Source organism: Onychomys torridus, chromosome 1 (assembly GCF_903995425.1).
Source record: "Onychomys torridus chromosome 1, mOncTor1.1, whole genome shotgun sequence".
Lineage (NCBI taxonomy): Eukaryota > Metazoa > Chordata > Mammalia > Rodentia > Cricetidae > Onychomys > Onychomys torridus.
In genome coordinates, this window is record NC_050443.1 from 88,884,807 (window position 1) to 88,899,358 (window position 14,552).

The 14,552-nt window shown below is 43.7% G+C and overlaps 1 protein-coding gene across 1 annotated transcript in view; it reads right to left on the bottom strand.

The window, feature by feature from the left end:
- Positions 1-9,445, bottom strand: part of Rnf141 (ring finger protein 141) — a 29,892-nt gene extending 20,447 nt beyond the window's left edge. Inside the window, exon 1 of the mRNA XM_036202521.1 lies at positions 9,344-9,445. The gene's annotated coding sequence lies outside the window, so the exon portion shown is untranslated. The remainder of the gene's footprint in view (positions 1-9,343) is intronic.
- Positions 9,446-14,552: the final 5,107 nt, after the last annotated feature.

The window sequence follows — 14,552 nt, forward strand, 5'->3', positions numbered from 1 at the left end:
TGCAGAGCAACCATGTGATCTATGTGCATACATGGAGTAGCCACATGAGCCTGTGTATGCAGGCACAGCCCAGCCTTTATAAGCCGGCACCATATTCCCCAGCTCCACTCTTGATTCATGTGTGTTTTCCGCAGGCCTGTTCACGTCTGTCTCTCTCTTTCCTATTTTAATAAAACTCTTGTTGGTGGATTCTGTCGTGTTTTGTGACATTTCCTTGCAGGGTAAGAGCACCGCCAAATAACTAACACACTCATCCTTCAAAAAGCAAAGAAAAACTACAAGAACGTTAAGGAGGATTCAGTTAACTCAAATGAATCTGAGAAACAATTTATTCAACCATGGTTTTTAAAGTAAAGATTCATGTTAATTTTTTTTCAGAATCATACAGCCAAATGATTCACTTATGATATTGGAAGAGTGATGGGTCTCTTAACTATCAAAAACAAAAACCATTCACACACATACACACAAACACACACACAGAGGCAATCAAGTGACTGTATTTCCCTAAAAACATTTCCAGACTGTTTACATGTTATATCCAAACTAAATGCTTTTCATATAGGACATAATTCGTTATTTACAGTATCCTACAGGGTAGGATATATTTTTTATATCCCCATTCTATGGATAAGGAAATGGTTAAGTCAACAGTATGGGATAGATGTGATCTTTGAACTCCCACCTCAGGAAATTCCATTTCATTTACCATTAAAAAAAATCTATCTTTAAAAAAAAAAAATCTATCTTTAAAAAAAAAAAAAAATCTATCTTTTGCTTTTACTCAGATTAACACCCTTATCATATAAAGCAAGTGAAGTAGTAACAATTACATAGAAAGGAATTTCAGCAGAAAGCTTGCTTTATCGTTTAATCAAAAAATGACATTATAGCTTTAAACACAAAACGTGACTTTAGGGCTGGTAAGGCGGCTTCTGTGCAACTGCATTTGCTGCCAAGCCTGACAACCTGAGTTCTATCCCCAGGAGTCACATGATGGAAAGAAACAACTCTTGAAAGTTGTCCTCTGACCTCTTTCTCTCTGCCCTCCGCACATGCTTTCCCAGGCCCGGCCCTTCCCTACTCCTCTTCCTCCTAATAAAGCTCTAAAACTAATACTGGGTTCTGTCATGACCGTGACCTTTCCATGCAGTAACCAGTGCCACCACCAGCACCGTTCATCATTCATATCACTGGTGTTGTGACTGTCTTGGATGGGCTCTTCCTTTGCTCTGCGTCCGGAGCTGAGTGCTGGAACCTATATTGAGGTTCACTGGACCTGCACCTGCCTGCTCCACTTTTTCCATTTGTTCGGCCACCAGACCTGCACACCACACCCGCCAACCAGATTGGTGAGTTCTTCCCCTTTCTGAACCCCAGAGGGTCCTCGGGCTGCGCAGGCACCAACTCAGTCTCTCTCTTGAGGAAGAGGTCAATGCTGTCTGACACCCCCCCCCGGGGGGGGGGATCCTCATGCTGCGTATGCTCCCAGCCCTTACTCCTCTCTTGATGAAGTGGGGAGTAACCTATGCTGATTCACAGATCCTTCTCCAACCTCAGGGACATGTGGGACTGGAGTCTGATCCCGTTTCTGTAATTTTTTATTTTTCTCTTTTGGCGCTGCAGCCATGGGACGTGGGGGCTTCCTTCTCGTGGTTCCATTCCTCCTCTGACAAATGCTTTAAATATCCCCAGATACCAGCAAATTTGGCTGCTTCAACCCCAATATTTCACGGGAATTATCTAGCTTCTGCCAGTGGATGGGAATGTAATGAAAACAGTTACTTTGTCCCCATGCCTTTACTCTAGCTCAAAAGCCCCTCCCTTTCTGTCTCTCCCTCTCCTGGCCACCTGCATTCCTAAACCTAAGGAATCTCTGACTCCAAAGACCTTACCTGTTCTCTGTTCTGTGGATGGCTCTTTAGCCGGAGACCAGTTTACACCCTGCCTCCTGGCAGGTCTTCCTAAAGCTGTCCTCAACCCAGCAGACACAAATAAATAAATATTAAACAAATTCGAGACACTTGTAAAAGTCTTCTTGTCCCCCAGAGCTCCCTGACATTAGGACCAAAACTGAAGCATCAGGAGAGCAGGGCTCCTAACCCCACAGGTGGAAGTTCCAGCTGTGGCATTTAAGTGTACCAGGGAAGAGATGAGAAAGCCCAAGAAAGGAACTGCCAGATGCTGGCACATGCTGTCCAGCCAGCTCCCCAAAAGCCGCCGGATCCGTTTCAAGTGTAGAAAAGACAGCCACTGGGCTCCAGGCTTGCACCACCGCCCCACAGTGGGGACCAATAGGGCCTTGCCCAAAATGCTGCCAAAAGAGCCACTGGTCAGCTGAGTGTCCTAATGCACCTAGCGGCATAGGAACGCCAGATGAGGACCACCCTCCGGCTGACTTTCTAGGCTTGGCTTTCAGCGACAACTGCCGCTGCCCGGATCCTGCCCCGGCCACTCCCATCTCATACAGGGAACCCAGGGTAGCAATAATAGTATCTGGGTGACCCATCTCCTTCCTTCTGGACACCGGAGCTACCTATTCTGTACTGAGAGTATTGGGGCCTTACTTCTCCTTCTCGTCTCCCTATTGTTGGGGTAGGGAGGACAGCCTTACCCACCTCACCAGACTTAATTGTACTTTCAGGTTTACTTAATGGGAAAAGGTTTTCCAGCTAAGATAGGAGCTTTCATTTCATTTGCTCCCTTCATGTGCCTCACTCCAGACCTGTCAGAAGTGCTTCTCCTCATGTACACAGACAGGGTCTTATCTCCGCCTTGTCCCTAATTCCAAAAGAATGAGTTCTCACCCTACAAGCTTTCCTCTTCCTGGTTCCCTCTTCTAATTAACTGCTCAGCTAATTGTTACAGAGCCACCACAGAGCTGGAGTCTAGGGATTATCAAGTAAGAAACTGTAACAGTTAAAAGGTATTTACACTCCCAGACCCAAAAGTATCTGAGCTCTACAAAAACAGACTTTAAATATAACCATCTATTACTGTTAAATGCTCTCAACAATTGATCACCTGTGTCTCCTGAATGCCTTAAATAATCTACCTCTAATAAAGCTTATCTCGGGTGAAAATTAAGCAGAGTACTAAACACTACAATGGTCACTAATTTTCTCATGGCTGCTTCTTAATATGTTAAAATTTTTTGTAAGCTCCAGAAACCAGCTTGAATCCTTCTGGACAGGTCAGATTTGCTTCAGATAAGTGCAACCCAAATTCCTGGTCCTGGGACTCCCCTTCCCTCACCCTGGAACCTCCCTGAAGGTAAATTTCTTTTTCTCTAAGCTTTTCTCTATCTCACCAGCATCATGTCAGATACAAAAGCAGCCAGAGTACCAACCCGAGAGGGATGAACGGCTTCAAGACAGCAGAACAGCCCACCATCCCAGGACAGCCCACCATCCCAGGACACCTGTCTACCTCAGAAGCCCCCCTTCCCTACCTGCCCAGGAGCCGACCAACACCCACCAAGTCAGCTGGAAGCAGTTTTTCTGGGAGAAATGACACCTCTACTCCTATTCACTCAATTTTTTATAATAAGTAAAAAGTCTGGAATGTTAGAATTCTGCCCTCACTCCAGCTACATGACTGCACATGCACAATTCAGGAGTTAAGCAAAGCATCTTACATCATCAGTGTGTACTGGCGACTACATGCGCACAGCATGGTCACACAATCAGTGCATGCCTGGTGTAGCTCCATAAGCCCGCTTCACCAGGAGCCCTTAAAAAGCTGGATGCAGACCCCACCCTCTCTCTGCTCTGTTCTCCCTCCCCCTGATCATCTTTCTCTCTGCCCTTTGCACGTGCTCTTTTCCAGGCCTGGTCCTTTCCCACCCCTCTCTTCCTAACAAAGCTCTAAAACTAGCACTGGGTTCCGTCGTGACCGTGACCTTTCCACGTGGGAACCAGCGCCACCACCAGTGCCGTTTATCATTCATTTCACGTATACACAAGACAAATATAAATGTTTTAAAATGTGACTTCAAATTAAAGTACATAACCATAATATGTATCACTTTCAGTATTAAAATTTACTATACTATATAATTTTTAAAGTCACTTTAAATATAGTATAAGCACAACTATACTAAAAAAATAAGTTCCCCCATTACTAGTTTGAGTCTGAACCTATGTGGTAGTAAAAATACCATACTAGAGGAATAATGAGAAAGAAGGAAAAGAGACTACGAAAATCTCTGAAGGCAAAAGATTACATTTTAAATATGTCCAAGTATAACAGACTCATATAACTATGTTCAAAGAGGAACCATTAAAATTCCCAGCTTAGAGAAGGTGACATCCCCAAACAAATAGTGTTGCATTCCATTTCATCCTAAGCAAGGACAGTTTCAAAACAAAAATTCCCAAATGCCCAAAACCTAAGAAAAATGTAAAAAAACAATTTATAACATGAAATATAAGGTATGGCATTAGAGTGAGTCCCTATTAAGAAAAGCAGGAACTTCACCTTGACACTACATATAGATATTTAAACACATGTTATCTTTACTTTCCATGTTCTGATTCAAATGTGTGGAAACTTCATAAGCAAAGGGCTACAGACCACTGGAAACCACTGTCATACATGCTCTTTCTAAAAATTATGTTTAGCCGGGCTGTGATGGCACAGACTTTAATCCCAGTACTCAGGAGGCAGAGACAGGCAGATCTCTGAGTTCAAGGCCAGCCTGGTCAATGAAGCCAGTTCCAGGACAGCCAGAGCTATACAGAGAAACTTTATCTTGAAAAACTAAAAAAAAAAAAAAAAGGTTGGGGATTTATGGCCCGGGGACAGGATGGTGAGCAAGCAAAAAGACAGTGTTCTTGGCACCATAGGGATGGGCCAATAGTCATACAAATATGTATATAATTACAAAGTGACAAGCACTAAACAAACAAGTACAGAGTGCCTTGAAAGCCTTGAGAGACACTAGTCTTGAGGTGAAAAAGAAATCCTGGGCAAACACTTGAGTTCAGAAAGATACTCTGGATTTTCAAGAGAGTCAGGGCATGACGGGAGGACATCATTTTAGGCACAGGTTTCCAAAAGCATCTGAGATAGGTAGATCATGGTGCCTTTAAGAGAAATAAAAACACTGGGGTGACCAGAGGAGGGAGATGTCAACACCAAAACAAAATCAAGATGGGTGTTTAAGATTTTTTTTTTTTTCAGATAACTGGAAGGAGCTGACCACACAGGAGGTTTTTATGGCTCAAGGCAGCCACACCTTTAGAACACATTCAAGAGTCATAAGTTTAGAACAGGAAAAAAGTGACCGACTGTGGTTGAGTACAGCTATGTAATGTGCAGCACAAAAGTCTGTTCAAATATCTTCACATGGAAGAGGAAGTGAGATGTTTTTACATGCTTACTAAGAGCAGATTGGCCAGTTAAGTAAGAGGGAAGGGCCAGACTTATGTAAGAGTGCCCTACCAACACAGCAATGGAAAGGGCTATTGTAACATACGTGAACTGTTCAATGACATAATATGAAAATGTTTAAAGATTGCAAGTTTATCTAATGAGTGACGCAGAGAAATTTCAAGGTGCAAAATGGAGGTGCTAATCTATAACCCAGTAGTTCTCAATCTGTGGAGTGTGACCCCAAAGACCACTGATAAACAGATATTTACATTATAATTCATAAAAGTAGTAAAATTACAGTTATGAAGTAGCAATGAAAATAATTTTATGGTTGGAGTCACCGCAACAGGAGGAACTGCATTATAGGGTGGTAGCGTTAGGAAGGGTGAGAATCACCGCTCTAACCTTATACTTGGCTCTCAAATGAAGCGTAACTTTCCTTATGCTTTCCTGTACCAGCTTAGTAAACAGTGATTCTAACCAGCCAGCCTGATACTTCTGATCCCACCTACACTACCTAACAGAGAAAAACAAACTTCTAAAATGGTCTAATCAAGACTTAATGGAACGCATGACAACTTAATCAACATTTGTAGGGAAGGCCACAGTCTCCCCTCTACCTTCTCAGGGTCTCTAACTGTCCCCAAGGTCAACTAAAACAAACAGGAGAAAACTACCCATTTTGGTTGCTTTTTACATGTATGGGGAAGTCCTCACAAGAAAACTAAGACCCTAAATAGGATCCAAAGCAAAGATACTCACTAGACAAAGAGAAGTAAATTGTGAAAAGCTGACAAGACAAAGGAGTTGGGGTTGGGGCACTTTCCCCCAGTAAAAGGCAGGGATTTGTAAATCATTGCTTCATCCCCCTCCCCCTTTAAGGAAGAAAAAAGTAGGTTCGATACTTCTTTTATCTGCTACTTTAGAAAGTATTTGTACCTGAAAAGACTTCATATTTTGATAACCTACATTGCTCATCAAAACCCCATCTGAAAAGAAGCCTTGTTTCTTGAATTAGAAAATATTGCATTGTCTCACTGGTACCCTAACTCTGAGCAGCAAATACCCACAGTCTCACTGGTACCCTAACTCTGAGCAGCAAATACCCACTGTCTCACTGGTACCCTAACTCTGAGCAGCAAATACCCACTGTTTCACTAGTACCCTAACTCTGAGCAGCAAATACCCAGTCTCACTGGTACCCTAACTCTGAAAGGCAAGATTCATAGTGTGAGGCAGCATATTGTTTTCCTGCAATTGCACTTAGTATCCAGGAAACTGAATCAGTGAAACCCCACACCTACCCGAGGGCCCGGAACCAGGGTATTCACATTGGTTAGGAGGGAAGGTGTTGCGTGTAACCAATTTCATCACTAGTGTAAAAATATGATAGACAATATGAGCATCCACAAAGGCAATCTGCTGAGGTCACACTTCAGTCACCAGCCATGGCTTTTTCAGTATCCCTCTTTGATGAACTAATATTGCTATCACAGCATGTATCATTCAATTAAATCACTTACACACCTCTCCCATGAGTTAGTTCTTCAGGATACCTACCCGTGTTCTTGCTTCTGGACAATAGATAAGTATATAATAGTTCCCTAGTCGATATAGTGCATTTTTTATCATTCATCTAATATTCTTTTATTAGCTCAGTCATGCATCATACTAACATGGTGTATAAGTTAAAAATATATTTATGGAAAACATAAAATTGTAAAAATTTATCCCTGATATTTATATATATTGGGAAACCGTCACAACAAAATATCTAATCACAGAATAGTAGTACTGCTTGCAGACATCACCTGCTGGCAAACTATTGGCAATAAAATTTGGTAAAAGACAAGTCTGTGGTCAAGACTCCTCAAAGAGCTAGTGGCTCTCAAACCACTGAGCCACCTCTAGCATGGCCCCTTCTAGCAAGGAGGAGATGTACTTCCTGAAAGCAACTGGAAGTTTTTGTAAATAAGAGCTGTTACTCTGAAACGCACAGGAACATCAAGGATTCCAAAAATGCCACATTCTTTAGTGGGTGGCACATACAGCTGATCACTTCTTCTAACAAATGAGTTGTTGTAGTTCAAGTATTCCTTCTCAGAGTATAACAATTGCCATCACTAATAAGCCTCACACACAGAACTCTAAACATTTAAACCATAAGCCATTCAGAAATGGATTAGAGGGAAACTGAGACAAAGGGCAAGATGACAAGGTGGAGGCTGGAGAGCTCAGCTGGGAAGTACTTACAAGAGGCACTAGCTCCTGAGTTCCATCTGTGAGCCCGTGTGAAAAGACAGTGTGCTGGCATACTTGGGACCTTAGTGCTGGCAAGGCAGAGACAGGAGGATCCCTGGGATGTGCGAGCCAGCAGGTGTAGTCTAACCAAACCCAAGGTTGACTTCTGGTGTGTACTTGCACTCCTACACACACACACACACACACACACACACACACACACACACACACACGATGACTAGCTGACAAGGACTGTGGTATTAAAGGCATTTTTGAAAGCTGTTAAATTTTGTAACATCTTCAATCTTAATAATAAATACTGTTCTACAACTGGGTCTTGAAGAATACCTTATTATTTACTGTTTACACAAACTCTAAATTTACAAGAAATACCAGCTGTTGAAATTAACACAGATATAATAGTCCAAAGATTAGATTGCTTAGTCATTTTAGAATCTAGAATGCCTGTTCTGGGGTCAAAGGTCTTAAGGAGGAGAAAATGAAACTAAAAATTTCTTTTAAAAAAGACTGAAAACCTACAAACAAATAGAGTATTGGGTCATTGCTAAAATCCTAATAGTACCAGGGTGTTTAGTAAGTACACTTACTTAAAAACAAAACAAAACATAGATGAATTATCTTTGCACCTTCTCTGCCTGTTTAAGAAATCAATTTCCTCTAGTTAGAGAATTTAGATGTATTCAGAGAACCAAAAGAGATCAAATACTATATATTGATTTCCCTTATATACACTGTTTCCTTCTGTCAAATGACAAAGACATTTCTGAAAATCACATTAAGGAGGAAAATATATAGAAACTGAAATCAGATAGCATGAAAGCAGGGTGAGGTGGGATCCATGCTACTTCTGAAAGTTCAGAAGGCATATCTTCTCAAAGACAACAATCATGACAACTGGTTGGTAGGCAGCTCACACCCAGGACAAAATTCTGAAAGATGAACTTCCTTCTATAGCAAGAATAGGCAGTGGGGGAGTGGGAATGATCAACTTAGTTTGAGACCTAGGACTAAAAGCAAGGGACTGTTACTGCAGCTACACATATGCCAGTAGAAGGCCATGAAATGCTGGGCATCATGAAATGGGGCTGGGTCAGAATATAAAGGCACACTGTCATTGACTTAATAGGTAGGCGGGAGACAGTTTAACAACGTAAACCCACATTTGTAACGAAGCCGCACACAGAAGGCGACTTACCCTACAATTATGATTAGCAAGGAAACTTTCTTTTAAATGTCAGTTCTCAAGATAGCAATTAGTTTGACCAGCAAAGGCCCAGGTGGACAGCCAGGGCGGGTTTAGGAAGGTTGGCCAACGCTACAGGCCCAGGCTTTGCCCCTCAGGAGCCTTGCCCTGTGGCCACCCTCCCGCCCCCGCCCCCGCCCCTCGGCCCCTCCTCGGCGCACCTGCTCCGCTAACCAACAGCTAAACAGCTTATTGCGCCAGCGCCAAGATTCAAAACAGTCAGAGCTGGTCGGAAACCTCAGCACCACCACCGCGAAGGCGGAAACAGCGCATCCACCCGCCCCTGGAAGCCGGTGCCCCAAGCCGCAGCCCAGGCCCTGATCTGGGCGGCCTAGCTGTCCCCTCCCGCTCCCGCGCAGCCCCGCTCTGCAGCCTATTGCTGCCCGGGCCTCCACTCCTTGCTCCAGGACCGTGGAGCGGCTGGGAAAGGACAAGGCGAGGGGGCGGCGCTGCAAGGCTCACCCTGTTCAAGGCATGCTCTCCCCGAGCCAGCGACGCCGCCTCGGCCGCTGCTCCGCTAAACCCGCTAGGCGGCAGCGGCGCGGCGGCCGTCCCAGTCGCACCTCAGTGACGCAAGGCCACGCCCTTGCGCGTTGCCTGGAGACGGAGCTCCACCCCACCCGCTGGCTTGGAAGGCCTATATGGCTCAAGGCTGCTGACACATACTTGCAGGCAAAATACATACATAAAAAATCAATAAAATAAAATAATTTTTTAAAAAGACAAAAAAAAAAAAATTGAAGAGGCAAGCTGTAGACTTGGAAAAAGCAGAATACATTTAACAAAGGACTTCTAATGAGAATCACAAACAACTCTTACACCTCAAAAAAGAAAGAACCCTGTTTTTCCAAATGGTCAAAGACTGGATGAACCTTCTAGATTATGGACGGTAAATAAATGAAGTATCAATGCAATGCCACAAGAGCAGCTAAAATTGAAAGGACTGTATTAAATGTTAAAAGAAGGCTAAACAACTGAAATTATTATAGATTGCCTGTTGCATGTGTGTAAGATGTGTGTAAGATGACCGTGGAAAGAGATTGTGGAAAGAGCTGTTTCTTTAAAAGCTAAGCACACACACTCCAACCACACAACCCAGTCATCTCACTTCTAGTATATATCCACACAAAGACTGGTACACAAAAATTGTAGCTATTTGTAATAGACCTAAACTGGAAACAACCAGATGCCTGTTGTGGTGCTTTAGTGATAACGGCTCCCTTAGGCCCACAGGAAGTGGCACTGTTAGGAGGTGTGGGGGTGTGGCCTTGCAGGAGTGGGTGTGGACTTGTTGGAGGAAGTGTGTCACTGCGGTGGGCTTTGAGGTTTCAGATGCTCTCCCAGTGTCTCTCTCTCCTCCTGCTGCCTGCCAATCCAGATGCAGAGCTCTCAGCTACTCTGCATCACCAGGTCTGCCTACATGCCACCATGCTTCTTCCTGCTATGACAAGAATGGACTAAACCTCTGGATTGTAAGCCAGCCTCAATTAAATGTTTTTCTTTATAAGAGTTGCCGTGGTCATGGTGTCTCTTCACAGCAATAGAACACTAGCAAAGACACTTGTTAACCGGTAAATGGAAAACAGTTGATTTTTTTTCATAAATTCATAAATCCCCACAATGGAATACTACTCAGCAATAATAAAGAATACATTGACACACTCAACAATGTGGATGAACCTGAAATACTCAGGCTGAAAGAAGATAGGTCTTCCAAAAAAATCTAGAAAAGGCTCCCTCCTCTCCAAGGAATCTTTAGTGACAAAAATCAGATCAGTGGTTGCTTAGAGAATGGTGTCAGGTGGGAACCTCTACAGTGACGGAGTGGGAACGAGAGATGGTAATGCCACGGTAGAACCCTTGCCTGCCACGCGTGGAGTCTTGGTTCATACTCAAGCCCCGCCCCTTAAAAACGTCCGGGTGGTGGGTAGGAAGAAACTTTTAGAGTGCTAACTGTGTTCATTGTCTTCTGGCTGATGATTTCACAGACATACATGTAATATGAAAACTTCTCAAATTGTACACCATACTCATATGTAGTTTATGGTCAGCCAAGTACACTTCAGTGAAGTTATGGGAAAAGATGTAGCTAGTTTATTTTAAACATCTCATAGTTCTGCTTAATCTGAGCTCGGAAGTCAGAAAAATCACTCTATATAAATTGTCTACAATTTTATAAAGTAGGGCCAGTACTCCCTTTATAGTGAGTACAATGAAGATTGGAATAAAAGAGAGATTACAGGACCAAGATAATATAAGGTGATAATATCATCAATGACAAGTCTAGACAGTTGCTGCATAGCACAACAACTTTCTCAACTTTGCAAATGTATGATGAATTAACTAGAATATAAAATAAATAAGGTCACTAGCTTATTAATAAGTGTTACCCTAAACATATGTTAGTGACTGTTTTTTTGCTGTGAAGAGATACCATGACTTTGTACAACTCTTATGAAAAAAGTGTTTAACTGGGGGTTTGCTTATCATTTCAGAGGCTTAGTCCATTGTCATCAGGGCAGGGAGCACGGTGAGAACCCACAGGAGTCTGGTCAATTATTTATTAAGGGATGCAATGGGAATAACACACAAACACAGAATGAAGCAGCGCTGCTACCTCCTTCTCAACAGGGAAGGATGGAGAAAGCTCCGTCCAGCTCACCAAAACGTGGCATCAGGAAAACCTCCACGTCCCAGAGAGAGTGTGCGATCCTCTTCCTCAGTTCTTATCTGGTCATGTACTCAGAGAAGACCATGCCCCATAACGCTAGTCACCCCAATACCATTGGCTAAGCAGATTGAATTCCCACAAGAGGCATACATGACGCTGGAGAAATAGCTGATGGTTACAACCTGACCTGTAGTCTGAGACACTGGGTTGGCATGGGCTTCTGAAACCTCAAAGCTCACCCCCAGTGACACACTTTCTCTAACAAAACCACACCTCCTAATCCTTCTAATCCTTTCAAATAGAGCCATTCCCTGGTGACTAAGCATTCAAATATATGAGCCTGTAGGGGCCATTCTTATCCAAATCACGACAAAGTATAAGGCATTAACCACCATCTGTCATAAAGTTATTCTATAGCAGGACAAGGAAAACTTTTCCTTATGTATAACAAAAGTGTCAAAATGTTGATAGGAAGTCATACATATAGATAATAAGCTGCAGAAGAAGATGTCTCCAAGTTCATCTTCCTATAAGAAAAAGAACTTTCTTTTTCTTTTTTCTTTTTTCTTTTTTGGATAAATACTATAATTTGTCATGAGTATTTGGAACTCCACAGTTTAGGAATTTTCCAGTCAGTGATAGCGTGAGGACTGAACACAGTCTCAGTAAATACAGTCCTGTAGTGAAGCTCAGAAGCATTTGCCTTTTGAAATGTATATTTTTTTCCTCGGGAGGCCTCCTCTCAGTCTGTAAGGTCATTAAACATCTGTGGCAGGACTGTGGGAATACTGAAGGAAGACTGTGAGTGTCCCTGGATGGTAAACATTACCAACTTCCTGAATGGAGTTGATGAGATTGCAAGGTTGACAGGGCTGACAACATTCTTTACAGATGAGGAAACAGATCCAGAGGTAGGAAGTGATTCACCCAAGAACTACAGAGCAGGTAGATGGAAATTGGGTTAGACTCCAGAATTCTCAGGCTGCCATTCTGGTGCTTTCCCTTTCAGCATGCTACTACTGCCTTCCGTTCTCGCTGTAGACTAGAGAGGAACGAGTTAGTCACAGCTAAGATCAAATCTCTAGCACTTGGGAGGCAGAGGCAGGTGGATCGCCAAGTTCAAAGCCAGCCTGATCTACAGAGCAAGTTACAAGGCCCAGAGCTACACAGAAATAAACCTGTTTCAAAAAAAGAAAGAAAGAAAGAAAAAAATCAAATCCTTGTTATCTCCCAAGATGCTACACTCCGGGGCTTCTTTATCTCACTCCATCCTTTCTTTTGCTGTTTCTACATGTGCTCTGCTCTGCCCTTAGCCCTCTAATTTGATTTCTAGACACTTTGGGAGCTCATACACCCTCAGCTCTAATTTTATGTATTGCTAATTCTTGTATTTCTTTGGCAATCCCATCATCTATTGCCATATTTACAGAGAAAAGCTTCTGTAGGCATGATTGAACTGTAGCAATGGCATCAGATGTCAACAATTTTCACATCCAGGTGGCTTCCAGATCCAAGTATTGGTGCTGAGGTCAGCAATAACAGCTAAAGAGATGGCAGTGCCCGGAGGACTATGTGGTGGTGGGAGAAGTAGACATCAGTCTCTAGGAGAAAGGTGCCATCTGAGAGGGAGCACTGTGCTATCTAGGATAGTGCCAGGGAAGCAGCATGGAGGCTGGCAAAGTCAGTGGGCCTTGGAGGTGTGGCAATGACAGTAAGATAGAGAGGCTGTGCTTAGGGGAGACAGTGGACCTGGGAGATGGGGTGCCACCTAGAAGAAATGGTCACAGCGCTTGTTGGGAAGTGGAAAAACCAGCAGAGGTGGTTGGCGTGCTCTACGGAAGGTACAGTAGTTGTGAGCAGAGTAGAATTAGGCCAAGGGCAATGGGGTACTGAGTTTTCCCTGTAGGGTCAATCACTGGCTTGTGAGCACGTTGAGTGATATGCTTGTAGATAAACCTGGAGGGTTGTCACATTGCCCTAGGAATGCCTTTCTGATCGTAGGTAAATCAGAAGGGGTAGGCTTCTGCTTTAACAGATCCAGGGGGATGAAGGTCACAGCAGGCCCTCTCAAACCCTAGTTTGGGGAGAGGAGAACAAAAGAGGTCTATCCATCACAGCATGAATAATTACCTCTTTCCCCTGCCATGCTGTGTGAAATCAGCCAGCTAGCCCAGTGCAGGGGTCTCTGCAGAAGCTGTTTTGTGCACACCGCTGGAGACTTAAGTAGGATTCATAATGAGAAATATGTAATTGGAGCTACAGATCCATTTATCAGATCTTGTGGCAGTTGAATGTGATTGGGTCCCCATGAGCTCATAGGGAGTGGCACTATTAGGAGGTGTGGCCTCGTTGGAGTGGGAGTGGCTTTGTTGGAGGAAGTGTGTCACTGTGGTGTGTGGGCTTTGAGGTTTCCTATGCTCAGGATACCACCCAGTAGTGTCTCAGTTGATTTCTTGTTGCCTAAAGATGTAGGACTCTCAGCTACTCCCGCAGTTCCAAGTCTGCCTGCATACTGGACTTATTTCTGAGTAAGGGGTTGCCATTTCCAAGATCAAGTCTAAAAGATTGTGACTGCTTTCACTCTGGCTCTTGCTCTCTGGCTCTTTCCTCTCTGCCTCTCATGGGAACTCTAAAACAGACTGGGATATAGGACCTGAGTCCCAAGTAAAGAACTACCATGTGTGAACTTGTCTGTGTAATCCTTTTAACACAGCTGTGACTAAATGCCTGAGAAGAGAGAAAGGACTTGTCCTGATTCAATCTGAAGGAATAGCTCATCACAGCGAGAAGGCTTGGTGCTGGGAGCGACCAGAATCCGTGACTGCAGCAGCCTCAGGCTTCTTTCTGGTTCGCGTCACTCTGGACCTGGAAGCAAAGAAAGGGCAGGAAGCACGGCTGGGCTGTAAGCCTTAAAGCCCACCCTAAACCTATTTCCTCTAGGTAAAGCCTAGCTCCCAAAGCTCCACAACCTCCCAGAAGGGCAGAAGAGGGGAGGGGGGG